The sequence below is a fragment of the Hyla sarda genome, unplaced genomic scaffold, assembly GCF_029499605.1.
Source record: "Hyla sarda isolate aHylSar1 unplaced genomic scaffold, aHylSar1.hap1 scaffold_621, whole genome shotgun sequence".
Classification (NCBI taxonomy): domain Eukaryota; kingdom Metazoa; phylum Chordata; class Amphibia; order Anura; family Hylidae; genus Hyla; species Hyla sarda.
The window spans coordinates 1-26133 of NW_026610636.1; the positions used below are offsets into that span (position 1 = coordinate 1).

Below are 26133 nucleotides of genomic sequence, written 5' to 3' on the forward strand. Positions count from 1 at the left end.
TCTTAGCCAAAAGGCCGAGAAGCAATAACCGTGAAAGGGGCGGGCCCAACAAGGTGCCCTTCATGGGCACTATCACTGCTTGCTGTCAGGGAGGCTGCCAGACAATTTTCCATGCACACTCTGGGCTGGGGGCAGTCAACCACCAGTACACACAGCAGAACCTAAACCCATACCATTATTGCTAAGCAGCAAGACAGGGGCCCATTGCACTCCCACGGGGCCTTTTTAAATGCAATCCATAACCCGGATTTGCCAGGAACCCTTCTTACTCCTCCTACTTGCATGTGACACTGGGCTTAGGATCTGCATAGGAAACACACACACAAGCACACACCTACCTTTGTTGCCTGCAGATGCCTCCTTGGCTGTCCCCAAACGGTATCAAACACACACCCACGGGAAGCTGTAAGCATAGAGGACATGCCTGCACCCATTGGACTTACCTGTGTGGGTTAAACCCGGGTTATTTGACAACCTATGGCGGTGATGGTTCTGCTCAGGCAGAGCAGTGCTGATGCTCCTCATAAAGCTGTCGCTGCTGTGAAGGTTCTAGGTGACATCACAAATCCCTATGGTTACATACACAACAAAGCTGGGTTGTTGTTGTTTACACTCTGCAAGGCCTGTGGAAGTGAGTGACATCATAGCACTGTAGTTCTGAGGGTTCTAGATGGATGCAACAATCTCCTGTTGCTTCTATGAAGGCCATAATAGACGACATCACCAAACAGCTCCATAGTCACATACACAGCAAAGGAGAGATGTTGTTTACACCTAGTGATGTCAGTGGTATTGAGTGACATCACAGCACAGTGCTAAGGCTCCTGGGCCTGGACACAGCAGCGGCTGCAATATCTCAACGGAGAATACGTTTATATATATGTGTGTGTGTGCGCGTATATATATATATATATATATATATATATATATATATATATATATTTCTCCGCCGAAATCACTTTTAAACCCATTTCCACCTTTTTTTCCCTTCTCTTCCTCTTACTTTTTTTTCACGTTTTTTTACGTTTTTCTCCTTTTCGCCTCTTTTCTGGGCGTATTATTCTTCTTTTTCTTCTTTTTTTCGTCTAATGCATACCCCATCAGTGCAGCAATGCTTATTCAATACCGCCAGCAGATGGAGACACTGGGGGATAATTTTCTAAGGATTTATACTGATTTTTCCTGTCTGAATTTGTCGCACAGAAAGTTGCAGGCCAAATATGTGTGACATTTCTGCGACTTTAGCTTCTAGAGCATTTTTACAACATTATACATAGGTGCTGAATACATAAAAGGCGACTGTTCAGCGACAGACAAGTCGCATCGGCTGAAAGTAGGCCAGAATGTCAGTCCATGTTGGAGCAGGTTTAGATACAGTCTAAAGTATAGATCTCAAAGTCTGTGCACAGAATTTAGCAAGGGCCTCGCACCTTCTGATGCATCAGGTAGGTGCACAATAGCATAGCCTAACCCTCTGTACTTTGGTCTATATTGATGCGGGACATAGACAGCCAGCTGATGACCAATCCATTAGTGCAATGGATGGCTGGAAGCATTTGTCTTTGCCTTTGCAATACCACAGAAGCAATGCATGGTTAATGTACAGCAATGACACACCTGTGTGAACAGCCAGGAGACCCCCCCCCCCCCCCCCATGTTATGTTACATAGTTACATAGTTAGTACGGTCGAAAAAAGACATATGTCCATCAAGTTCAACCAGGGAATTAAGGGGTAGGGTGTGGCGCGATATTGGGGAAGGGATGAGATTTTATATTTCTTCATAAGCATTAATCTTATTTTGTCAATTAGGAACATTCAGCACCCACCCGCTATCAAGGCAGCTGCCTATCATGTCATGCCCTACCTGCACAGGTGTGCTGGCTACTCAAATGATCCAATTAAGGAGGCCATTTAGTCAGCAGCAGCAGAAGTCCTGTGCCTGGACGCTCCAACAGCGGCCAGACACAAGCAGAAGCAGAAGCAGCAGAAGCAGCAGCAGCACCACCTTTTGTTTTTTGGCTGCAGCAGCAGCAAGGCCCACAGGGCTGGCTAGCTGGCTAGCCAGCAAGCAGGTAGCAATGAAAGTAGGAATCTTTCTTTTTAACCCTGTAAGGGGGTGGTGCACTGTACCCGAAGATACTGCCATATCGGGGTCAATGCATAGGGCGACGGAAGCAAGCTTCGAAATCGGCCCCCGTTCTCAAAATCCATTTAATATATGGTCCCCCAGATAGGGGACGTATCAGATATTAAACTGATAAGAACAGATACTACACTTGATCTTAGCCAAAAGGCCGAGAAGCGATAACCGTGAAAGGGGCGGGCCCAACAAGGTGCCCTTCATGGGCACTATCACTGCTTGCTGTCAGGGAGGCTGCCAGACAATTTTCCATGCACACTCTGGGCTGGGGGCAGTCAACCACCAGTACACACAGCAGAACCTAAACCCATACCATTATTGCTAAGCAGCAAGACAGGGGCCCATTGCACTCCCACGGGGCCTTTTTAAATGCAATCCATAACCGGATTTGCCAGGAACCCTTCTTACTCCTCCTACTTGCATGTGACACTGGGCTTAGGATCTGCATAGGAAACACACACACAAGCACACACCTACCTTTGTTGCCTGCAGATGCCTCCTTGGCTGTCCCCAAACGGTATCAAACCAACACCCACGGGAAGCTGTAAGCATAGAGGACATGCCTGCACCCCATTGGACTTACCTGTGTGGGTTAAACCCGGGTTATTTGACAACCTATGGCGGTGATGGTTCTGCTCAGGCAGAGCAGTGCTGATGCTCCTCATAAAGCTGTCGCTGCTGTGAAGGTTCTAGGTGACATCACAAATCCCTATGGTTACATACACAACAAAGCTGGGTTGTTGTTGTTTACACTCTGCAAGGCCTGTGGAAGTGAGTGACATCATAGCACTGTAGTTCTGAGGGTTCTAGATGGATGCAACAATCTCCTGTTGCTTCTATGAAGGCCATAATAGACGACATCACCAAACAGCTCCATAGTCACATACACAGCAAAGGAGAGATGTTGTTTACACCTAGTGATGTCAGTGGTATTGAGTGACATCACAGCACAGTGCTAAGGCTCCTGGGCCTGGACACAGCAGCGGCTGCAATATCTCAACGGAGAATACGTTTATATATATGTGTGTGTGTGCGCGTATATATATATATATATATATATATATATATATATATTTCTCCGCCGAAATCACTTTTAAACCCATTTCCACCTTTTTTTCCCTTCTCTTCCTCTTACTTTTTTTTCACGTTTTTTTACGTTTTTCTCCTTTTCGCCTCTTTTCTGGGCGTATTATTCTTCTTTTTCTTCTTTTTTTTCGTCTAATGCATACCCCATCAGTGCAGCAATGCTTATTCAATACCGCCAGCAGATGAGACACTGGGGGATAATTTTCTAAGGATTTATACTGATTTTTCCTGTCTGAATTTGTCGCACAGAAAGTTGCAGGCCAAATATGTGTGACATTTCTGCGACTTTAGCTTCTAGAGCATTTTTACAACATTATACATAGGTGCTGAATACATAAAAAGCGACTGTTCAGCGACAGACAAGTCGCATCGGCTGAAAGTAGGCCAGAATGTCAGTCCATGTTGGAGCAGGTTTAGATACAGTCTAAAGTATAGGATCTCAAAGTCTGTGCACAGAATTTAGCAAGGGCCTCGCACCTTCTGATGCATCAGGTAGGTGCACAATAGCATAGCCTAACCCTCTGTACTTTGGTCTATATTGATGCGGGACATAGACAGCCAGCTGATGACCAATCATTAGTGCAATGGATGGCTGGAAGCATTTGTCTTTGCCTTTGCAATACCACAGAAGCAATGCATGGTCAATGTACAGCAATGACACACCTGTGTGAACAGCCAGGAGACCCCCCCCCCCCCCCCATGTTATGTTACATAGTTACATAGTTAGTACGGTCGAAAAAAGACATATGTCCATCAAGTTCAACCAGGGAATTAAGGGGTAGGGGTGTGGCGCGATATTGGGAAGGGATGAGATTTTATATTTCTTCATAAGCATTAATCTTATTTTGTCAATTAGGAACATTCAGCACCCACCCGCTATCAAGGCAGCTGCCTATCATGTCATGCCCTACCTGCACAGGTGTGCTGGCTACTCAAATGATCCAATTAAGGAGGCCATTTAGTCAGCAGCAGCAGAAGTCCTGTGCCTGGACGCTCCAACAGCGGCCAGACACAAGCAGAAGCAGCAGCAGCACCACCTTTTGTTTTTTGGCTGCAGCAACAGCAAGGCCCACAGGGCTGGCTAGCTGGCTAGCCAGCAAGCAGGTAGCAATGAAAGTAGGAATCTTTCTTTTTAACCCTGTAAGGGGGTGGTGCACTGTACCCGAAGATACTGCCATATCGGGTCAATGCATAGGGCGACGGAAGCAAGCTTCGAAATCGGCCCCCGTTCTCAAAAATCCATTTAATATATGGTCCCCAGATAGGGGACGTATCAGATATTAAACTGATAAGAACAGATACTACACTTGATCTTAGCCAAAAGGCCGAGAAGCGATAAACCGTGAAAGGGGCGGGCCCAACAAGGTGCCCTTCATGGGCACTATCACTGCTTGCTGTCAGGGAGGCTGCCAGACAATTTTCCATGCACACTCTGGGCTGGGGGGCAGTCAACCACCAGTACACACAGCAGAACCTAAACCCATACCATTATTGCTAAGCAGCAAGACAGGGGCCCATTGCACTCCCACGGGGCCTTTTTAAATGCAATCCATAACCCGGATTTGCCAGGAACCCTTCTTACTCCTCCTACTTGCATGTGACACTGGGCTTAGGATCTGCATAGGAAACACACACACAAGCACACACCTACCTTTGTTGCCTGCAGATGCCTCCTTGGCTGTCCCCAAACGGTATCAAACCAACACCCACGGGAAGCTGTAAGCATAGAGGACATGCCTGCAACCCCATTGGACTTACCTGTGTGGGTTAAACCCGGGTTATTTGACAACCTATGGCGGTGATGGTTCTGCTCAGCAGAGCAGTGCTGATGCTCCTCATAAAGCTGTCGCTGCTGTGAAGGTTCTAGGTGACATCACAAATCCCTATGGTTACATACACAACAAAGCTGGGTTGTTGTTGTTTACACTCTGCAAGGCCTGTGGAAGTGAGTGACATCATAGCACTGTAGTTCTGAGGGTTCTAGATGGATGCAACAATCTCCTGTTGCTTCTATGAAGGCCATAATAGACGACATCACCAAACAAGCTCCATAGTCACATACACAGCAAAGGAGAGATGTTGTTTACACCTAGTGATGTCAGTGGTATTGAGTGACATCACAGCACAGTGCTGAAGGCTCCTGGGCCTGGGACACAGCAGCGGCTGCAATATCTCAACGGAGAATACGTTTATATATATGTGTGTGCGCGTATATATATATATATATATATATATATATATATTTCTCCGCCGAAATCACTTTTAAATCCATTTCCACCTTTTTTTCCCTTCTCTTCCTCTTACTTTTTTTTTCACGTTTTTTACGTTTTTCTCCTTTTCGCCTCTTTTCTGGGCGTATTATTCTTCTTTTTCTTCTTTTTTTTCGTCTAATGCATACCCCATCAGTGCAGCAATGCTTATTCAATACCGCCAGCAGATGGAGACACTGGGGGAGATAATTTTCTAAGGATTTATACTGATTTTTCCTGTCTGAATTTGTCGCACAGAAAGTTGCAGGCCAAATATGTGTGACATTTCTGCGATTTTAGCTTCTAGAGCATTTTTACAACATTATACATAGGTGCTGAATACATAAAAAGCGACTGTTCAGCGGACAGACAAGTCGCAATCGGCTGAAAGTAGGCCAGAATGTCAGTCCATGTTGGAGCAGGTTTAGATACAGTCTAAAGTATAGATCTCAAAGTCTGTGCACAGAATTTAGCAAGGGCCTCGCACCTTCTGATGCATCAGGTAGGTGCACAATAGCATAGCCTAACCCCTCTGTACTTTGGTCTATATTGATGCGGGACATAGACAGCCAGCTGATGACCAATCCATTAGTGCAATGGATGGCTGGAAGCATTTGTCTTTGCCTTTGCAATACCACAGAAGCAATGCATGGTCAATGTACAGCAATGACACACCTGTGTGAACAGCCAGGAGACCCCCCCCCCCCCCCCCCATGTTATGTTACATAGTTACATAGTTAGTACGGTCGAAAAAGACATATGTCCATCAAGTTCCAACCAGGGAATTAAGGGGTAGGGGTGTGCGCGATATTGGGGAAGGGATGAGATTTTATATTTCTTCATAAGCATTAATCTTATTTTGTCAATTAGGAAGATCAGCACCCACCCGCTATCAAGGCAGCTGCCTATCATGTCATGCCCTACCTGCACAGGTGTGCTGGCTACTCAAATGATCCAATTAAGGAGGCCATTTAGTCAGCAGCAGCAGAAGTCCTGTGCCTGGACGCTCCAACAGCGGCCAGACACAAGCAGAAGCAGAAGCAGCAGAAGCAGCAGAAGCAGCAGCAGCACCACCTTTTGTTTTTTGGCTGCAGCAGCAGCAAGGCCCACAGGGCTGGCTAGCTGGCTAGCCAGCAAGCAGGTAGCGATGAAAGTAGGAATCTTTCTTTTTAACCCTGTAAGGGGGTGGTGCACTGTACCCGAAGATACTGCCATATCGGGTCAATGCATAGGGCGACGGAAGCAAGCTTCGAAATCGGCCCCCGTTCTCAAAAAATCCATTTAATATATGGTCCCCAGATAGGGGACGTATCAGATATTAAACTGATAAGAACAGATACTACACTTGATCTTAGCCAAAAGGCCGAGAAGCGATAACCGTGAAAGGGGCGGGCCCAACAAGGTGCCCTTCATGGGCACTATCACTGCTTGCTGTCAGGGAGGCTGCCAGACAATTTTCATGCACACTCTGGGCTGGGGGGCAGTCAACCACCAGTACACACAGCAGAACCTAAACCCATACCATTATTGCTAAGCAGCAAGACAGGGGCCCATTGCACTCCCACGGGGCCTTTTTAAATGCAATCCATAACCCGGATTTGCCAGGAACCCTTCTTACTCCTCCTACTTGCATGTGACACTGGGCTTAGGATCTGCATAGGAAACACACACACAAGCACACACCTACCTTTGTTGCCTGCAGATGCCTCCTTGGCTGTCCCCAAACGGTATCAAACCAACACCCACGGGAAGCTGTAAGCATAGAGGACATGCCTGCACCCCATTGGACTTACCTGTGTGGGTTAAACCCGGGTTATTTGACAACCTATGGCGGTGATGGTTCTGCTCAGGCAGAGCAGTGCTGATGCTCCTCATAAAGCTGTCGCTGCTGTGAAGGTTCTAGGTGACATCACAAATCCCTATGGTTACATACACAACAAAGCTGGGTTGTTGTTGTTTACACTCTGCAAGGCCTGTGGAAGTGAGTGACATCATAGCACTGTAGTTCTGAGGGTTCTAGATGGATGCAACAATCTCCTGTTGCTTCTATGAAGGCCATAATAGACGACATCACCAAACAGCTCCATAGTCACATACACAGCAAAGGAGAGATGTTGTTTACACCTAGTGATGTCAGTGGTATTGAGTGACATCACAGCACAGTGCTAAGGCTCCTGGGCCTGGACACAGCAGCGGCTGCAATATCTCAACGGAGAATACGTTTATATATATGTGTGTGTGTGCGCGTATATATATATATATATATATATATATATATATATATATATATATTTCTCCGCCGAAATCACTTTTAAACCCATTTCCACCTTTTTTTCCCTTCTCTTCCTCTTACTTTTTTTTCACGTTTTTTTACGTTTTTCTCCTTTTCGCCTCTTTCTGGCGTATTATTCTTCTTTTTCTTCTTTTTTTTCGTCTAATGCATACCCCATCAGTGCAGCAATGCTTATTCAATACCGCCAGCAGATGGAGACACTGGGGGATAATTTTCTAAGGATTTATACTGATTTTTCCTGTCTGAATTTGTCGCACAGAAAGTTGCAGGCCAAATATGTGTGACATTTCTGCGACTTTAGCTTCTAGAGCATTTTTACAACATTATACATAGGTGCTGAATACATAAAAAGCGACTGTTCAGCGACAGACAAGTCGCATCGGCTGAAAGTAGGCCAGAATGTCAGTCCATGTTGGAGCAGGTTTAGATACAGTCTAAAGTATAGATCTCAAAGTCTGTGCACAGAATTTAGCAAGGGCCTCGCACCTTCTGATGCATCAGGTAGGTGCACAATAGCATAGCCTAACCCTCTGTAACTTTGGTCTATATTGATGCGGGACATAGACAGCCAGCTGATGACCAATCCATTAGTGCAATGGATGGCTGGAAGCATTTGTCTTTGCCTTTGCAATACCACAGAAGCAATGCATGGTCAATGTACAAGCAATGACACACCTGTGTGAACAGCCAGGAGACCCCCCCCCCCCCCATGTTATGTTACATAGTTACATAGTTAGTACGGTCGAAAAAAGACATATGTCCATCAAGTTCAACCAGGGAATTAAGGGGTAGGGGTGTGGCGCGATATTGGGGAAGGGATGAGATTTTATATTTCTTCATAAGCATTAATCTTATTTTGTCAATTAGGAACATTCAGCACCCACCCGCTATCAAGGCAGCTGCCTATCATGTCATGCCCTACCTGCACAGGTGTGCTGGCTACTCAAATGATCCAATTAAGGAGGCCATTTAGTCAGCAGCAGCAGAAGTCCTGTGCCTGGACGCTCCAACAGCGGCCAGACACAAGCAGAAGCAGAAGCAGCAGAAGCAGCAGCAGCACCACCTTTTGTTTTTTGGCTGCAGCAGCAGCAAGGCCCACAGGGCTGGCTAGCTGGCTAGCCAGCAAGCAGGTAGCAATGAAAGTAGGAATCTTTCTTTTTAACCCTGTAAGGGGGTGGTGCACTGTACCCGAAGATACTGCCATATCGGGTCAATGCATAGGGCGACGGAAGCAAGCTTCGAAATCGGCCCCCGTTCTCAAAAATCCATTTAATATATGGTCCCCAGATAGGGGACGTATCAGATATTAAACTGATAAGAACAGATTTTTTACTTTTAGATATAATATTCTTAGACTAAAAGACCTTACGCAGTCCAGATTACACTTAGTCTGCTAAAAGCATATTCCACAGATGTAGATTCCAAAGACTTTTAGCCACTTTTGTGACCTAATCTTTTTTTATCCAATAAATAGAAAACATACATCTCACTAAGAGCTAGGCGAACACAATCTTTAGAGGTAATAGTGTCTCTTTTAAAAAGAAGAATATTCCTCGTCTTCCATAGTGCAATTTTAATACAATTATACTAATCCACAAAACCCGAGACTTCTCCACAGATAAAACATTATAAAATCCATATAAAATAACTTCATGATTTAAAAAATTAAGATCAGAAATGAATTTTAGTAAGGGTCCTATCAAATGCCATATCTCTTGGGCGTAAAAACAGTTCCAAAAAAATGTGTAAAACTGTTTCCTCACTAGGACACCCCATTCTCGGGCACTTTGCACTACGACACAATCCTCTTCTGTGTTGGAATTCTCTGGTAGGCAAACATTGATGTGCTATCTGCCAGGCCAGATCTTTTAAGTCATTAGATAAGAATCCCATATTCACCATCCTCCAAACTCTTAGAGATTTCTCAGTGGAATAATTAGATATTAAGCAAATCTGTTCTATCTTCCTGATTTCAGGAACTAATTTTCGTGCATTACTACAAATTTCTTGACTAAAATTAGCAATGCCATAAATACGAATAATCTTTTCTAAAACCACATAGTGCGCTGGGGGAATAAATAAGATTGGGGACGTTAAAGGTAAGGTTATCCACTTTCTTTTTCTAAAAATGTGACCTGCAGCATATTTTAAAAAATAAGGACCAATAACAGTTTCTTTGCAAGCCATTAAAACACATAGAAAAAAAGTGAATATATAAAAACCTTTTTAAATCAGGCACATCCTTACCCCCCAATTTCTTTGTCTTCATCATTACATCTCTTCTGAGTTTATCCATTTTAGACCCCCCATAAAAAAATGAAAGCAAATCTTGTTTAAAAACTTAAGGTGCGTTCACTCGGTGGGAAAACCAAGCTTAAATATAGCATGATAGGTAGCAACAAAGCTTTCATTATCAGTACTTTTCCTTCTATTGTTAATTTCCTCATTTTCCAAAAAACTTATTTTCTTTTGCACTTTCTCTTTGACGATGGACCAGCTTTCCTCTCCATTATTTTCATTGTCAAAGATGACACCCAAGATTTTGATTTTATCATATTGCACATTCACCTCCGTATTGCCCCAATTCCCTATTGCAAAGCAATCAGATTTATTTTTATTTAATTTGAAGCCAGAGCCCTCACAAAAAAAATTCTGTCTGTCTGATAGCACGTTTCAGGGATGGTTCATCTGAACATAGAATATTAACATCATCCATGTATGCTATCGTCTTTACGCTCTGTCCTCCACTTCCAGGGATTGGCACTCCTCTAATGAGCTTATCTTTTCTCAAAACATTCAACAGAGGTTCTATTGCACATATGAAAAGAATGGGTGATAGGGGGCACCCTTGTTTCACCCCAGACTGTAAACATACCTCTTGGGATAAAAAACCGTTAATTAAAATACGACTAAAACAGTTTTTATATAAAAGTGCAATTTTTCCAACAATAAAATCAGGAAAATTCATTTTCTTTAAAACCAAACCATAAAAAATCATGAGAAACACGGTCATAAGCCTTTTGAAAATCCAAGGATAAATTGCCAATTTCTGATCACATTGTTTCTGATACCATAAAACATCTTTTACAAGGTTTAGATGATCACTTATTTTCCTTCCAGGTACTCCGCATACTTGGTCACTGTGTATAACCTTAGCAATTACCTGCTTGAGCCTATTTGCTAAAATTTTTGCTAAAACCTTATAGTCTGTATTTAGCAGGGTAATAGGCCTCCAATTTTCTAATTTAGAGATGTCTCCTTTTTTAAAAATCAGAGTAACAACACCATCTCTCCAGGACGCAGGTAAAATCTCAGATTTAAAAGCACAGTTAAAAATACCTAAAAGATCATCTTTTAAAATGGACCAAAAACACAGATAAAATTCAACTGGCAACCCATCCGAACCAGGTGTTTTACCATTTAAAAAAACTCTTAAAAGTGCTTAAAAGTTCAGGTAAAAAGATTTCATCACAAAGGCCCTCTTGGTCAGTTTTGTCAAGTTTGAATCCAAGGTATCTAAAACATCATTAGTAAAGGAAATATCAATATCTTTTTATTAAAAAGCTCCTGATAAAATACTTGTGCTTCTCGCAACATCTCTTCATTAGTTATCTTCCCTTCTATTACAGATATCATTTCTTTCTTTCCCACCACCTTCTTAAAAAAGAATCTCGAACACTTTTCATCATTCTCCAGACATTGCACCTTGCTATTAAAAATCATTTCTTTTCCTTTTTGACTAATGGCATTTTTTATTTCATTCTTTGTCTGAGCAATAACATCATCCATCTCAAGCCCGGCTTGCTTTAGTTTATAATATGTTTGGATTTTAGTGTTTAACGTTTTAAACCATAACTTTTTCTCCTTAGCCTTTTGGATGCCCACACGGATAAAAAACTGTTTAGTCCACTTTTTAACATCCTCCCACCAATCCAAAATATTTTTATATTGGGATTGACGCAATCTCCATTTGTTATAAGTAGCAATAAAATCATTTTTTGTTTTCATGTCCTCTAATAAAGTAGTGTTGAGCTTCCAAACGCCTCTGCCTTTCTCTAGGCCAGGTAAAGTGACATGTGCATATAATAACTTATGATCAGAGAAAATATTCGATAAAAGAGAAACATCAACTAGATTAAAACTTTCCGATAAAAAAACAAAATCAATCCTGGATTTGCAGACATTATTTTTCCCATGTGTAACCAGGGTCGTCTGGGTATTTTCTCCTCCAGACATCGGTAAAGTTAAAATCCTCAGTCATACTCTTAATCTGTTTCTCTGTTTTATCCACTCTGACATGCACACTTCCACTCTCACGATGATCACCACTCATACAACAATTAAAATCTCCAGCCATTAAAATAGGTGTTGAACCTGGGATAAAAGCCTGAATATCATTAATCAAGTCGGCTCTCCTCATTTTTTTCAGGAGAAGCATAGATGTTAAAAAGCTTAATCTCCGAGCCATTGTACTTAATATTAACTAATAGCGCTCTACCAGGTATAATTTCTAAGAAGGACAAAACTTGTACATCTGAACCTCTAAACAAGATCCCAACACCTGAAGATCTGTTCAGATTGTCACCCGACCAGACCGATGGTCCCAAAGTCCAGCCACGACAAAGGTCCTCATAATTTGGACTATGTTCAATTCCACATTCTTGTAAAAAGAACAGAGAAGAGTCCAAGGCCTCTAAAAAACGAAACAAAGCAGCCCTTCTCGTAGGGCTCTTTAGACCTCTCACATTAAGAGAGGAGCACTTTAAGGAAGCTATTCGCTACTGGAGTTTGAGTCCGATATGAAACCCACAGGTGACTCCGGCTTTCGAACTCTTTGATATTTTTTGGATCGGACGCTGATCTTATAGAAGGCCTCCATGCATGTTGACTGTCCTCACTATCGTCTGAGCTTTTTTTTGACAGGCCGTTTGATGCCAAGTTGTGGCTCATCTCCGAGTTCCTTCTTCCGCTTGATCTCCTTCACGCCAACCTCCATGGCTTCACTGCTCACTAGTGACCCTTCACCGCCAGAACCCTCCACAGAAGGTCTCCCCTCTGTCTCAGGCACAGCAGCAGAATGGTCCATAAGCTCTGCCACGACATCAGAAGTTACAGCCGGCTTTTCTGAAGGCGCCTCAGACCGCTGGGGTGCTTTCGCAGGTGGTACTTCAGCTTGCACTACACCCACTCTCCCCGCTACACGGTCAGCCCACGATCTAGCTACACTGGAACGGAGACTGCAATCTTTAAAGGCATGGCCTTCTTCACCACAAATGTTGCAGACGATTTTAGCACAGTCCTTAGAAACATGGCCTTCTTGATTGCACCGACCACAGCGAACTGTAGTGTCCGTGCAAACTTCCATAGTATGTCCGAATTTCTTACATTTCCTACAAAAAGTAGGCATCTCGGGATAAAACAAATAGCCCTTATCCCGACCGATAGAAAAGTTGGAGGGTGGATGACACAACCCTCCAATGCCAGTAGCATCCTCCTTCATTTTCACAAAAAAACTTATGTTCCCCCGTCCATAGGTCTTCTGAATTCATCACCTTATGGGAATACTTAACAGAACTGCAGTATTTCCCCAAAAAGAGTTCAATATGGGACACAGTCACAAAGGGATTGTGCATACACACAACTAGAGGAATATCGCCTCCAGTATACAACACTGTGACCGTTGATCCCATCAAGCTCAGCAAGGTCTTGATTGCTTTTCAGCTTCTCAAAAAGATTCTGGCATGCATAAGCAGAGTCCAGAGTTAGGATGAAGCTGCCCTTCCGAGGATCTCTGAGACAGACGATGTTCTCTTTCTTCACCCCAAGAAGCTTGTAGAGAGTTTCTTTCACAAAATAAGAAAGTTGGACGAGTTCTTGCTTGTCTTCATCAACATCAAAGCGAAAGGAAAACGAATCCGCGTTTCACCGGATGTAAGGTAACGGATGCGAACACCCATCTTGTCGATCGCCTTTTCGGTTCCTCGTAGCAGCCCCCCTTGAAAAAGGTAGGACAAACTCCCAGGATCCTCCTGACCAGACACTTGATCTAGCCAAAAGGCCGAGAAGCGATAACCGTGAAAGGGGCGGGCCCAACAAGGTGCCCTTCATGGGCACTATCACTGCTTGCTGTCAGGGAGGCTGCCAGACAATTTTCCATGCACACTCTGGGCTGGGGGGCAGTCAACCACCAGTACACACAGCAGAACCTAAACCCATACCATTATTGCTAAGCAGCAAGACAGGGGCCCATTGCACTCCCACGGGGCCTTTTTAAATGCAATCCATAACCCGGATTTGCCAGGAACCCTTCTTACTCCTCCTACTTGCATGTGACACTGGGCTTAGGATCTGCATAGGAAACACACACACAAGCACACACCTACCTTTGTTGCCTGCAGATGCCTCCTTGGCTGTCCCCAAACGGTATCAAACCAACACCCACGGGAAGCTGTAAGCATAGAGGACATGCCTGCACCCCATTGGACTTACCTGTGTGGGTTAAACCCGGGTTATTTGACAACCTATGGCGGTGATGGTTCTGCTCAGGCAGAGCAGTGCTGATGCTCCTCATAAAGCTGTCGCTGCTGTGAAGGTTCTAGGTGACATCACAAATCCCTATGGTTACATACACAACAAAGCTGGGTTGTTGTTGTTTACACTCTGCAAGGCCTGTGGAAGTGAGTGACATCATAGCACTGTAGTTCTGAGGGTTCTAGATGGATGCAACAATCTCCTGTTGCTTCTATGAAGGCCATAATAGACGACATCACCAAACAGCTCCATAGTCACATACACAGCAAAGGAGAGATGTTGTTTACACCTAGTGATGTCAGTGGTATTGAGTGACATCACAGCACAGTGCTAAGGCTCCTGGGCCTGGACACAGCAGCGGCTGCAATATCTCAACGGAGAATACGTTTATATATATGTGTGTGTGTGCGCGTATATACATATATATATATATATATATATATATATATATATATATATATTTCTCCGCCGAAATCACTTTTAAACCCATTTCCACCTTTTTTCCCTTCTCTTCCTCTTACTTTTTTTTCACGTTTTTTTACGTTTTTCTCCTTTTCGCCTCTTTTCTGGGCGTATTATTCTTCTTTTTCTTCTTTTTTTTCGTCTAATGCATACCCCATCAGTGCAGCAATGCTTATTCAATACCGCCAGCAGATGGAGACACTGGGGGATAATTTTCTAAGGATTTATACTGATTTTTCCTGTCTGAATTTGTCGCACAGAAAGTTGCAGGCCAAATATGTGTGACATTTCTGCGACTTTAGCTTCTAGAGCATTTTTACAACATTATACATAGGTGCTGAATACATAAAAAGCGACTGTTCAGCGACAGACAAGTCGCATCGGCTGAAAGTAGGCCAGAATGTCAGTCCATGTTGGAGCAGGTTTAGATACAGTCTAAAGTATAGATCTCAAAGTCTGTGCACAGAATTTAGCAAGGGCCTCGCACCTTCTGATGCATCAGGTAGGTGCACAATAGCATAGCCTAACCCTCTGTACTTTGGTCTATATTGATGCGGGACATAGACAGCCAGCTGATGACCAATCCATTAGTGCAATGGATGGCTGGAAGCATTTGTCTTTGCCTTTGCAATACCACAGAAGCAATGCATGGTCAATGTACAGCAATGACACACCTGTGTGAACAGCCAGGAGACCCCCCCCCCCCCCCCCCATGTTATGTTACATAGTTACATAGTTAGTACGGTCGAAAAAAGACATATGTCCATCAAGTTCAACCAGGGAATTAAGGGGTAGGGGTGTGGCGCGATATTGGGGAAGGGATGAGATTTTATATTTCTTCATAAGCATTAATCTTATTTTGTCAATTAGGAACATTCAGCACCCACCCGCTATCAAGGCAGCTGCCTATCATGTCATGCCCTACCTGCACAGGTGTGCTGGCTACTCAAATGATCCAATTAAGGAGGCCATTTAGTCAGCAGCAGCAGAAGTCCTGTGCCTGGACGCTCCAACAGCGTCCAGACACAAGCAGAAGCAGAAGCAGCAGAAGCAGCAGCAGCACCACCTTTTGTTTTTTGGCTGCAGCAGCAGCAAGGCCCACAGGGCTGGCTAGCTGGCTAGCCAGCAAGCAGGTAGCAATGAAAGTAGGAATCTTTCTTTTTAACCCTGTAAGGGGGTGGTGCACTGTACCCGAAGATACTGCCATATCGGGTCAATGCATAGGGCGACGGAAGCAAGCTTCGAAATCGGCCCCCGTTCTCAAAAAATCCATTTAATATATGGTCCCCAGATAGGGGACGTATCAGATATTAAACTGATAAGAACAGATACTACACTTGATCTTAGCCAAAAGGCCGAGAAGCGATAACCGTGAAAGGGGCGGGGCCCAACAAGGTGCCCTTCATGGGCACTATCACTGCTTGCTGTCAGGGAGGCTGCCAGACAATTTTCCATGCACACTCTGGGCTGGGGGGCAGTCAACCACCAGTACACACAGCAGAACCTAAACCCATACCATTATTGCTAAGCAGCAAGACAGGGGCCCATTGCACTCCCACGGGGCCTTTTTAAATGCAATCCATAACCCGGATTTGCCAGGAACCCTTCTTACTCCTCCTACTTGCATGTGACACTGGCTTAGGATCTGCATAGGAAACACACACACAAGCACACACCTACCTTTGTGCCTGCAGATGCCTCCTTGGCTGTCCCCAAACGGTATCAAACCAACACCCACGGGAAGCTGTAAGCATAGAGGACATGCCTGCACCCCATTGGACTTACCTGTGTGGGTTAAACCCGGGTTATTTGACAACCTATGGCGGTGATGGTTCTGCTCAGGCAGAGCAGTGCTGATGCTCCTCATAAAGCTGTCGCTGCTGTGAAGGTTCTAGGTGACATCACAAATCCCTATGGTTACATACACAACAAAGCTGGGTTGTTGTTGTTTACACTCTGCAAGGCCTGTGGAAGTGAGTGACATCATAGCACTGTAGTTCTGAGGGTTCTAGATGGATGCAACAATCTCCTGTTGCTTCTATGAAGGCCATAATAGACGACATCACCAAACAGCTCCATAGTCACATACACAGCAAAGGAGAGATGTTGTTTACACCTAGTGATGTCAGTGGTATTGAGTGACATCACAGCACAGTGCTAAGGCTCCTGGGCCTGGACACAGCAGCGGCTGCAATATCTCAACGGAGAATACGTTTATATATATGTGTGTGTGTGCGCGTATATATATATATATATATATATATATATATATATATATATATATATTTCTCCGCCGAAATCACTTTTAAACCCATTTCCACCTTTTTTTCCCTTCTCTTCCTCTTACTTTTTTTTCACGTTTTTTTACGTTTTTCTCCTTTTCGCCTCTTTTCTGGGCGTATTATTCTTCTTTTTCTTCTTTTTTTTCGTCTAATGCATACCCCATCAGTGCAGCAATGCTTATTCAATACCGCCAGCAGATGGAGACACTGGGGGATAATTTTCTAAGGATTTATACTGATTTTTCCTGTCTGAATTTGTCGCACAGAAAGTTGCAGGCCAAATATGTGTGACATTTCTGCGACTTTAGCTTCTAGAGCATTTTTACAACATTATACATAGGTGCTGAATACATAAAAAGCGACTGTTCAGCGACAGACAAGTCGCATCGGCTGAAAGTAGGCCAGAATGTCAGTCCATGTTGGAGCAGGTTTAGATACAGTCTAAAGTATAGATCTCAAAGTCTGTGCACAGAATTTAGCAAGGGCCTCGCACCTTCTGATGCATCAGGTAGGTGCACAATAGCATAGCCTAACCCTCTGTACTTTGGTCTATATTGATGCGGGACATAGACAGCCAGCTGATGACCAATCCATTAGTGCAATGGATGGCTGGAAGCATTTGTCTTTGCCTTTGCAATACCACAGAAGCAATGCATGGTCAATGTACAGCAATGACACACCTGTGTGAACAGCCAGGAGACCCCCCCCCCCCCCATGTTATGTTACATAGTTACATAGTTAGTACGGTCGAAAAAAGACATATGTCCATCAAGTTCAACCAGGGAATTAAGGGGTAGGGGTGTGGCGCGATATTGGGGAAGGGATGAGATTTTATATTTCTTCATAAGCATTAATCTTATTTTGTCAATTAGGAACATTCAGCACCCACCCGCTATCAAGGCAGCTGCCTATCATGTCATGCCCTACCTGCACAGGTGTGCTGGCTACTCAAATGATCCAATTAAGGAGGCCATTTAGTCAGCAGCAGCAGAAGTCCTGTGCCTGGACGCTCCAACAGCGGCCAGACACAAGCAGAAGCAGCAGAAGCAGCAGCAGCACCACCTTTTGTTTTTTGGCTGCAGCAGCAGCAAGGCCCACAGGGCTGGCTAGCTGGCTAGCCAGCAAGCAGGTAGCAATGAAAGTAGGAATCTTTCTTTTTAACCCTGTAAGGGGGTGGTGCACTGTACCCGAAGATACTGCCATATCGGGTCAATGCATAGGGCGACGGAAGCAAGCTTCGAAATCGGCCCCCGTTCTCAAAAATCCATTTAATATATGGTCCCCAGATAGGGGACGTATCAGATATTAAACTGATAAGAACAGATACTACACTTGATCTTAGCCAAAAGGCCGAGAAGCGATAACCGTGAAAGGGGCAGGCCCAACAAGGTGCCCTTCATGGGCACTATCACTGCTTGCTGTCAGGGAGGCTGCCAGACAATTTTCCATGCACACTCTGGGCTGGGGGGCAGTCAACCACCAGTACACACAGCAGAACCTAAACCCATACCATTATTGCTAAGCAGCAAGACAGGGGCCCATTGCACTCCCACGGGGCCTTTTTAAATGCAATCCATAACCCGGATTTGCCAGGAACCCTTCTTACTCCTCCTACTTGCATGTGACACTGGGCTTAGGATCTGCATAGGAAACACACACACAAGCACACACCTACCTTTGTTGCCTGCAGATGCCTCCTTGGCTGTCCCCAAACGGTATCAAACCAACACCCACGGGAAGCTGTAAGCATAGAGGACATGCCTGCACCCCATTGGACTTACCTGTGTGGGTTAAACCCGGGTTATTTGACAACCTATGGCGGTGATGGTTCTGCTCAGGCAGAGCAGTGCTGATGCTCCTCATAAAGCTGTCGCTGCTGTGAAGGTTCTAGGTGACATCACAAATCCCTATGGTTACATACACAACAAAGCTGGGTTGTTGTTGTTTACACTCTGCAAGGCCTGTGGAAGTGAGTGACATCATAGCACTGTAGTTCTGAGGGTTCTAGATGGATGCAACAATCTCCTGTTGCTTCTATGAAGGCCATAATAGACGGCATCACCAAACAGCTCCATAGTCACATACACAGCAAAGGAGAGATGTTGTTTACACCTAGTGATGTCAGTGGTATTGAGTGACATCACAGCACAGTGCTAAGGCTCCTGGGCCTGGACACAGCAGCGGCTGCAATATCTCAACGGAGAATACGTTTATATATATGTGTGTGTGTGCGCGTATATATATATATATATATATATATATATATATATATATTTCTCCGCCGAAATCACTTTTAAACCCATTTCCACCTTTTTTTCCCTTCTCTTCCTCTTACTTTTTTTTTCACGTTTTTTTACGTTTTTCTCCTTTTCGCCTCTTTTCTGGGCGTATTATTCTTCTTTTTCTTCTTTTTTTCCGTCTAATGCATACCCCATCAGTGCAGCAATGCTTATTCAATACCGCCAGCAGATGGAGACACTGGGGGATAATTTTCTAAGGATTTATACTGATTTTTCCTGTCTGAATTTGTCGCACAGAAAGTTGCAGGCCAAATATGTGTGACATTTCTGCGACTTTAGCTTCTAGAGCATTTTTACAACATTATACATAGGTGCTGAATACATAAAAAGCGACTGTTCAGCGACAGACAAGTCGCATCGGCTGAAAGTAGGCCAGAATGTCAGTCCATGTTGGAGCAGGTTTAGATACAGTCTAAAGTATAGATCTCAAAGTCTGTGCACAGAATTTAGCAAGGGCCTCGCACCTTCTGATGCATCAGGTAGGTGCACAATAGCATAGCCTAACCCTCTGTACTTTGGTCTATATTGATGCGGGACATAGACAGCCAGCTGATGACCAATCCATTAGTGCAATGGATGGCTGGAAGCATTTGTCTTTGCCTTTGCAATACCACAGAAGCAATGCATGGTCAATGTACAGCAATGACACACCTGTGTGAACAGCCAGGAGACCCCCCCCCCCCCCCCCATGTTATGTTACATAGTTACATAGTTAGTACGGTCGAAAAAAGACATATGTCCATCAAGTTCAACCAGGGAATTAAGGGGTAGGGGTGTGGCGCGATATTGGGGAAGGGATGAGATTTTATATTTCTTCATAAGCATTAATCTTATTTTGTCAATTAGGAACATTCAGCACCCACCCGCTATCAAGGCAGCTGCCTATCATGTCATGCCCTACCTGCACAGGTGTGCTGGCTACTCAAATGATCCAATTAAGGAGGCCATTTAGTCAGCAGCAGCAGAAGTCCTGTGCCTGGACGCTCCAACAGCGGCCAGACACAAGCAGAAGCAGCAGAAGCAGCAGCAGCACCACCTTTTGTTTTTTGGCTGCAGCAGCAGCAAGGCCCACAGGGCTGGCTAGCTGGCTAGCCAGCAAGCAGGTAGCAATGAAAGTAGGAATCTTTCTTTTTAACCCTGTAAGGGGGTGGTGCACTGTACCCGAAGATACTGCCATATCGGGTCAATGCATAGGGCGACGGAAGCAAGCTTCGAAATCGGCCCCCGTTCTCAAAAATCCATTTAATATATGGTCCCCAGATAGGGGACGTATCAGATATTAAACTGATAAGAACAGATTTTTTTTTTTTTTTTTTTTTTTTTAAACCTTCAGGTTTGGACATTAAAACATCAAAATCCAACTCCATACTTCGTCACTTAGACTTTCTGAAGTAAAGTCCAACTCATCATTAGGTCTTTCTTTTTATTTTCAATTTCAAACAAACATAAATACCATCACCAATTACAAACTTACAAGATATCTCCATTTCAAAAACTTCCATATCCCCTCAGCATCCTTATCCCCCAAATTCTTCCTATCACACAAATAAACAACATATAACCTATCTAGAATCAACTTAATACAACCCTCCACCGACACGTTTTTTCTTTTGAATACACATAAATTCCTAACATCCCAAAGTACTTCTTTAATAATGGCAAGCAACACAAAAAAAACCCTTTCCTTATCTCTCCCTACCATACTAAGTCCAAACATAACCACATCATACGACATATACCTTATACCAGTCAATTCTTTAAACAGCGAACTCATCCCTTTCCACACACCTTGCGCCATTTCACAATTCCAAAATACATGCATCACACTCTCAATCCCATCACACCCATCTCTTGGACACCTCTCATACCTTCCAATCCCTCTATTTCTTTGAAATTCTCTTACCGGTAACGCACCATGCAAACTCTGCCATACTATCTCACGTTGTCTATTTGTTACTCCAACAGTCATTATACTCTTCCACACTCTCCCCACATCTACAGCTCTCACCATATTAATTGAACATTCAACTTCGTCTTTTTTAATGTACCCAATCATACTCTTTTTACTCACAAACACTTCTGGACCCACACCAATCAACCTATAATTCTCCAAAAATTTCACCACATATACATACCAACTAGGACACACAAAAGCATAAGGCACTCTCAAATCTCTTTCCAACCAACCCAATTTACATAACACACTGCCACCCAAATATCTCACCATACATGCACAACTCTTTTCACCTCCCATCATTCTTTTCAAAGCAAAAACAATATTCACACCCAGATACACATCAACATTCGGAAAGTCCATTCCTCCATTTTTACCATCTTTCATTACAATCTCTCTCTTAACTCTTTCCATCTTTGTACCCCACAAAAACACAAATAACATTCTTTTCACCTTTCGCAAAACCATATAACTTGGCGGAAACACAACAGCAACATATAACAGTATTGGCAAAATCACACTCTTCACTATCATAACCTTACCAACCATTGACAACTCTCTCAACCTCCAAAAATTCAATTTCTTTTGCACTCTCTTCCCCACATCCTCCCAACTATTTCTACCATCCAACCGTTCATCCATCTTCACCCCCAACACCTGAATAGGCCCTTCCACCCCTTCCATACCAACATCCTCACTCTGAGTCACACCACCAAAACATTTATATTCACTCTTTCCCCAATTGACCTTAAAACCAGACGCACCACAAAACAGACTTACCAATAACTTGGATCTTCTTACAGCCGCAACAGATTCACTTACCACACATACATCATCCATATAAGCCAACACTTTAACCTCTTTACCACGACCCCCCGGAACTCTCACACCTCTCACACATTTATCCTTACGCAATAATTCTAATAATGGTTCCATAGCACAAATAAAAGCAATAGGTGACAAGGGACATCCCTGTCTCACCCCTGAACATACTTTAATCTCCTCAGTCATCCATCCATTAATCAGAATCTTACTATACACTTCCTTATACAACATTCTCACAATATTCACAAAATCACCTGGAAACCCCATTTTAACTAGCACCTTAAACAAAAACCCATGCGACAAACGGTCAAAAGCTTTTTCAAAATCAATTGACAACACACGAACCACCTGCTTTCTACACATACCATCCCACAATATATCTCTCAACAAACACAAATTCTCACTAATTCTTCTTCCTGGCACACCACACACTTGCTCCTCCCCAATCACTTGCTCTATCACGTCCCTCATTCTATTTGTAATCAGCTTTGCAAATATTTTATAATCCACATTCAACAAAGTTATCGGCCTCCAATTCCTTACATCATTCACATCCCCTTTCTTATAAATCAAAACCACTATCCCACTCTTCATACTTTCCACCAATCTTCCATTAGCCCACATATACTTAAAGATACTCTCCATATCATCCTTCAGTACATCCCACAATTTCACATAAAACTCAGCCGGCAACCCATCCTCTCCAGGAGTCTTATTTTTAGCCATACTATCAACCGTCCTTTTAATTTCTTCCATTCCAATCTCTCTCATTAAACTCTCATATTCATTACAATCTACCTTCTTATCAATCACTTCCAGCACTTCCTCAGCCAAACCCCTATCACACTGTTTGACTGCATATAAGTCCTCATAAAACTCTTTCACCACATTCAGTACAGCTTTGCCTCTCACCAAACCACCATCCTTATCATACACACTCACTAAATCATCCTTTCTCCCAATCACTTTCTTAAAAAAATATCTTGAACACTTTTCATCCTTCTCCAATTTATCCACTTTTGCTCGGTACATTAACTCTTTTCCTCTTTCATTCAACCAATCCTTTATATCTCTTTTCACAGCATCAATCTTACCATCCACTCTCCATCCCTTCTTTTTCAACTTAATAAGAAACCCCAACCTTTTATTCAGCCATTCATACTTCTTTCTTTCCCTAGCTTTCCTTTTATAACCTTCCCTCTTGAAAAAAACCTTAGTTCTTTCTTTAACCCACTCCCACCAACACAATAAATCCAAAAATTCTTTTTTCTTCTCACACCATAACTTATACTTCTTAATATACCTATCATATACCTCCTTTTCATCCAACAGTTTCACATTAAGCTTCCAGTAACCCCTCCCACTTATGCAAATCTCATCCAACACCAAACCACAACTCACACGCTCATGATCAGAATAAATCACTCTCTCTTGCTTATACCACATACATCCTATCATTTTGGACACAAAACACATATCTAATCTTGACTCACTCCTTCCACTCTCAGCATGATATGTTGCTAACACAGGATTCACACCACACACTTCAACCACATCTCTTAACTTGAAATCACTCACCATACTCTTAAGCATATTTCCAGAAACATCCGCATCCCTCCCAATCTCACAGTTGAAATCACCTACTAACAACACTGGTTCCTTCCCAGACAAAAACCCCTTAATTATTTCAAACAAACCCACCCTCTCCTCCTTATTCACAGGTGCATAAACATTAATTAACTTAAACTTAAACCCATGTAACCCAACCTCCACCAACACACACCTTCCTTCCCTTAACACCATTTGACTACAAACTTTAAACTTATTATTCCTAAACAAAACCCCAACTCCATCATTTCTATTTACATTAGAGCAAGACCACACTGCTGGTCCATATCTCCACTCCTCCTTTTTTGGAGGAAAATCCAATCCACATTCCTGTAGACAAATTATGTCATTATTAGTTCCTGCCAATTCCTCCAGAATGGCCGCTCTTCTATTCTTATTTTTAAAGACTCTAACATTTGACAAACTAACCGAAAAAGACATATCAAATCAAATAACAACCCATAGGAAGAAAAAACCTAGAAGAGAGTTAATGAACTTTACGGCTCAGTGTCGAGGGAGAAGTTTCTTCTCCAATGCATTTATCCATTTCACCCTCAGATATTGCGGCAAAACGATTACTCGTCTCCACCACCGTCTGCTCCATCTTTTCACCACTGGCACCTCTCGCCGCCTTCCGTGGGGGACGAAAAAGATCTTCCTCTCTCTCTTTAGCACTTTCCTCTTCTGAATTCGACCATTCAACTTTTTGAGTGCCAGGCACCTGAGGACTAGGCACCTCTTCAATTCTCACCTCCTCCTCCATCTCCTCTTCAATCTCCTCCTGCACCTTCTCTTCCACCACCGTTGCTTTCTCAATAATGCTAGCAATCACACTCTTTTCTGCCATGTCTGCCTTTGCCTTTTCCCTTTTTTTAATTGCCAAATCTTTTCTGGCCTCTTTCTCCTTCTCCCTCTTAGCCACCTCCGGACAATTTCTATACACATGTCCAACAAGGCCACAAAGATCACAAGTTCTGGGCTGTGGACAAGCTCCCGCCTCATGCCCTGGCATTTTACAATTTCGGCACTTCTTATTACCTGGACAAGCCTCTTTAACATGTCCAAACAGCAAACAATCACGGCAAAACAATGGCTGGCCATAATAATAGACATAACCCCGGTTTCCAGCGATTGAAAAATTGGCCGGTGGGTGTTTCACTCCACCAATGCTCCCAGGATCCAGCTTCAGTTTTACAAAGAACTTCCATGTGCCATTAAACACACCCAAACTACTAGTTTGCTTCACTCCCCCTTGGACACTTTCACAGTAGATACTTAGAAAGTTCTTAATCATATCCGGGTCTAAGAACGGATTGTACATATGTACAAACAGAGTCTTCACTCCCATCTCAAACAGAGGAAAAAACTTTACATTTTCCAAGACAGAGTTATTGGCATTTCTTTTCAAACATTCATAGAAGTTCTGGCAATCAGCTTCATAGATGAAGGACACATCATATATTCCTTGCTTCCTATTCTCTTGCACACAGAACAAACTATCCATGCCAAAACCGCCCAATTTCTCCACAAGTTCATGTCCAATGTACTCAATCCGATTCTTACCCCGGTCAGAAGTTTCCACCACAAAACGTACAGTCTTCTCAATCGCAGGGAGGTATTCCTTTCCAGCCATTATTCTTCTCTTGTCTGTCGATTCCACAGTAAGATCACCACTCCGGATTCCTGCTCAGCAGAACACCCGCACCCCTGACCCAGACCAAGTTTACACTTGATCGGAGCCAAAAGGCCGAGAAGCGATAACCGTGAAAGGGGCGGGCCCAACAAGGTGCCCTTCATGGGCACTATCACTGCTTGCTGTCAGGGAGGCTGCCAGACAATTTTCCATGCACACTCTGGGCTGGGGGGCAGTCAACCACCAGTACACACAGCAGAACCTAAACCCATACCATTATTGCTAAGCAGCAAGACAGGGGCCCATTGCACTCCCACGGGGCCTTTTTAAATGCAATCCATAACCCGGATTTGCCAGGAACCCTTCTTACTCCTCCTACTTGCATGTGACACTGGGCTTAGGATCTGCATAGGAAACACACACACAAGCACACACCTTCCTTTGTTGCCTGCAGATGCCTCCTTGGCTGTCCCCAAACGGTATCAAACCAACACCCACGGGAAGCTGTAAGCATAGAGGACATGCCTGCACCCCATTGGACTTACCTGTGTGGGTTAAACCCGGGTTATTTGACAACCTATGGCGGTGATGGTTCTGCTCAGGCAGAGCAGTGCTGATGCTCCTCATAAAGCTGTCGCTGCTGTGAAGGTTCTAGGTGACATCACAAATCCCTATGGTTACATACACAACAAAGCTGGGTTGTTGTTGTTTACACTCTGCAAGTCCTGTGGAAGTGAGTGACATCATAGCACTGTAGTTCTGAGGGTT

The 26133-nt window shown here is 43.7% G+C and overlaps 6 non-coding genes and 1 pseudogene across 6 annotated transcripts; all 7 read right to left on the reverse strand.

Annotated features, from left to right (window-relative positions):
* Positions 1-2116: 2116 nt before the first annotated feature.
* LOC130341487 (U2 spliceosomal RNA) lies at positions 2117-2308 on the reverse strand. The gene has a single exon (XR_008881420.1). It is a non-coding gene; the product is annotated as a U2 spliceosomal RNA (small nuclear RNA).
* A 2066-nt stretch (positions 2309-4374) lies between these two features.
* On the reverse strand, positions 4375-4565 carry LOC130341536 (U2 spliceosomal RNA). The gene has a single exon (XR_008881458.1). It is a non-coding gene; the product is annotated as a U2 spliceosomal RNA (small nuclear RNA).
* Positions 4566-6660: 2095 nt separating this feature from the next.
* On the reverse strand, positions 6661-6852 carry LOC130341478 (U2 spliceosomal RNA). The gene has a single exon (XR_008881412.1). It is a non-coding gene; the product is annotated as a U2 spliceosomal RNA (small nuclear RNA).
* A 2090-nt stretch (positions 6853-8942) lies between these two features.
* LOC130341488 (U2 spliceosomal RNA) lies at positions 8943-9118 on the reverse strand (annotated as a pseudogene).
* A 6820-nt stretch (positions 9119-15938) lies between these two features.
* Positions 15939-16130, reverse strand: LOC130341479 (U2 spliceosomal RNA). The gene has a single exon (XR_008881413.1). It is a non-coding gene; the product is annotated as a U2 spliceosomal RNA (small nuclear RNA).
* Positions 16131-18216: 2086 nt separating this feature from the next.
* Positions 18217-18407, reverse strand: LOC130341548 (U2 spliceosomal RNA). The gene has a single exon (XR_008881469.1). It is a non-coding gene; the product is annotated as a U2 spliceosomal RNA (small nuclear RNA).
* Positions 18408-20490: 2083 nt separating this feature from the next.
* LOC130341496 (U2 spliceosomal RNA) lies at positions 20491-20675 on the reverse strand. The gene has a single exon (XR_008881427.1). It is a non-coding gene; the product is annotated as a U2 spliceosomal RNA (small nuclear RNA).
* Between the last annotated feature and the right edge of the window lie 5458 nt (positions 20676-26133).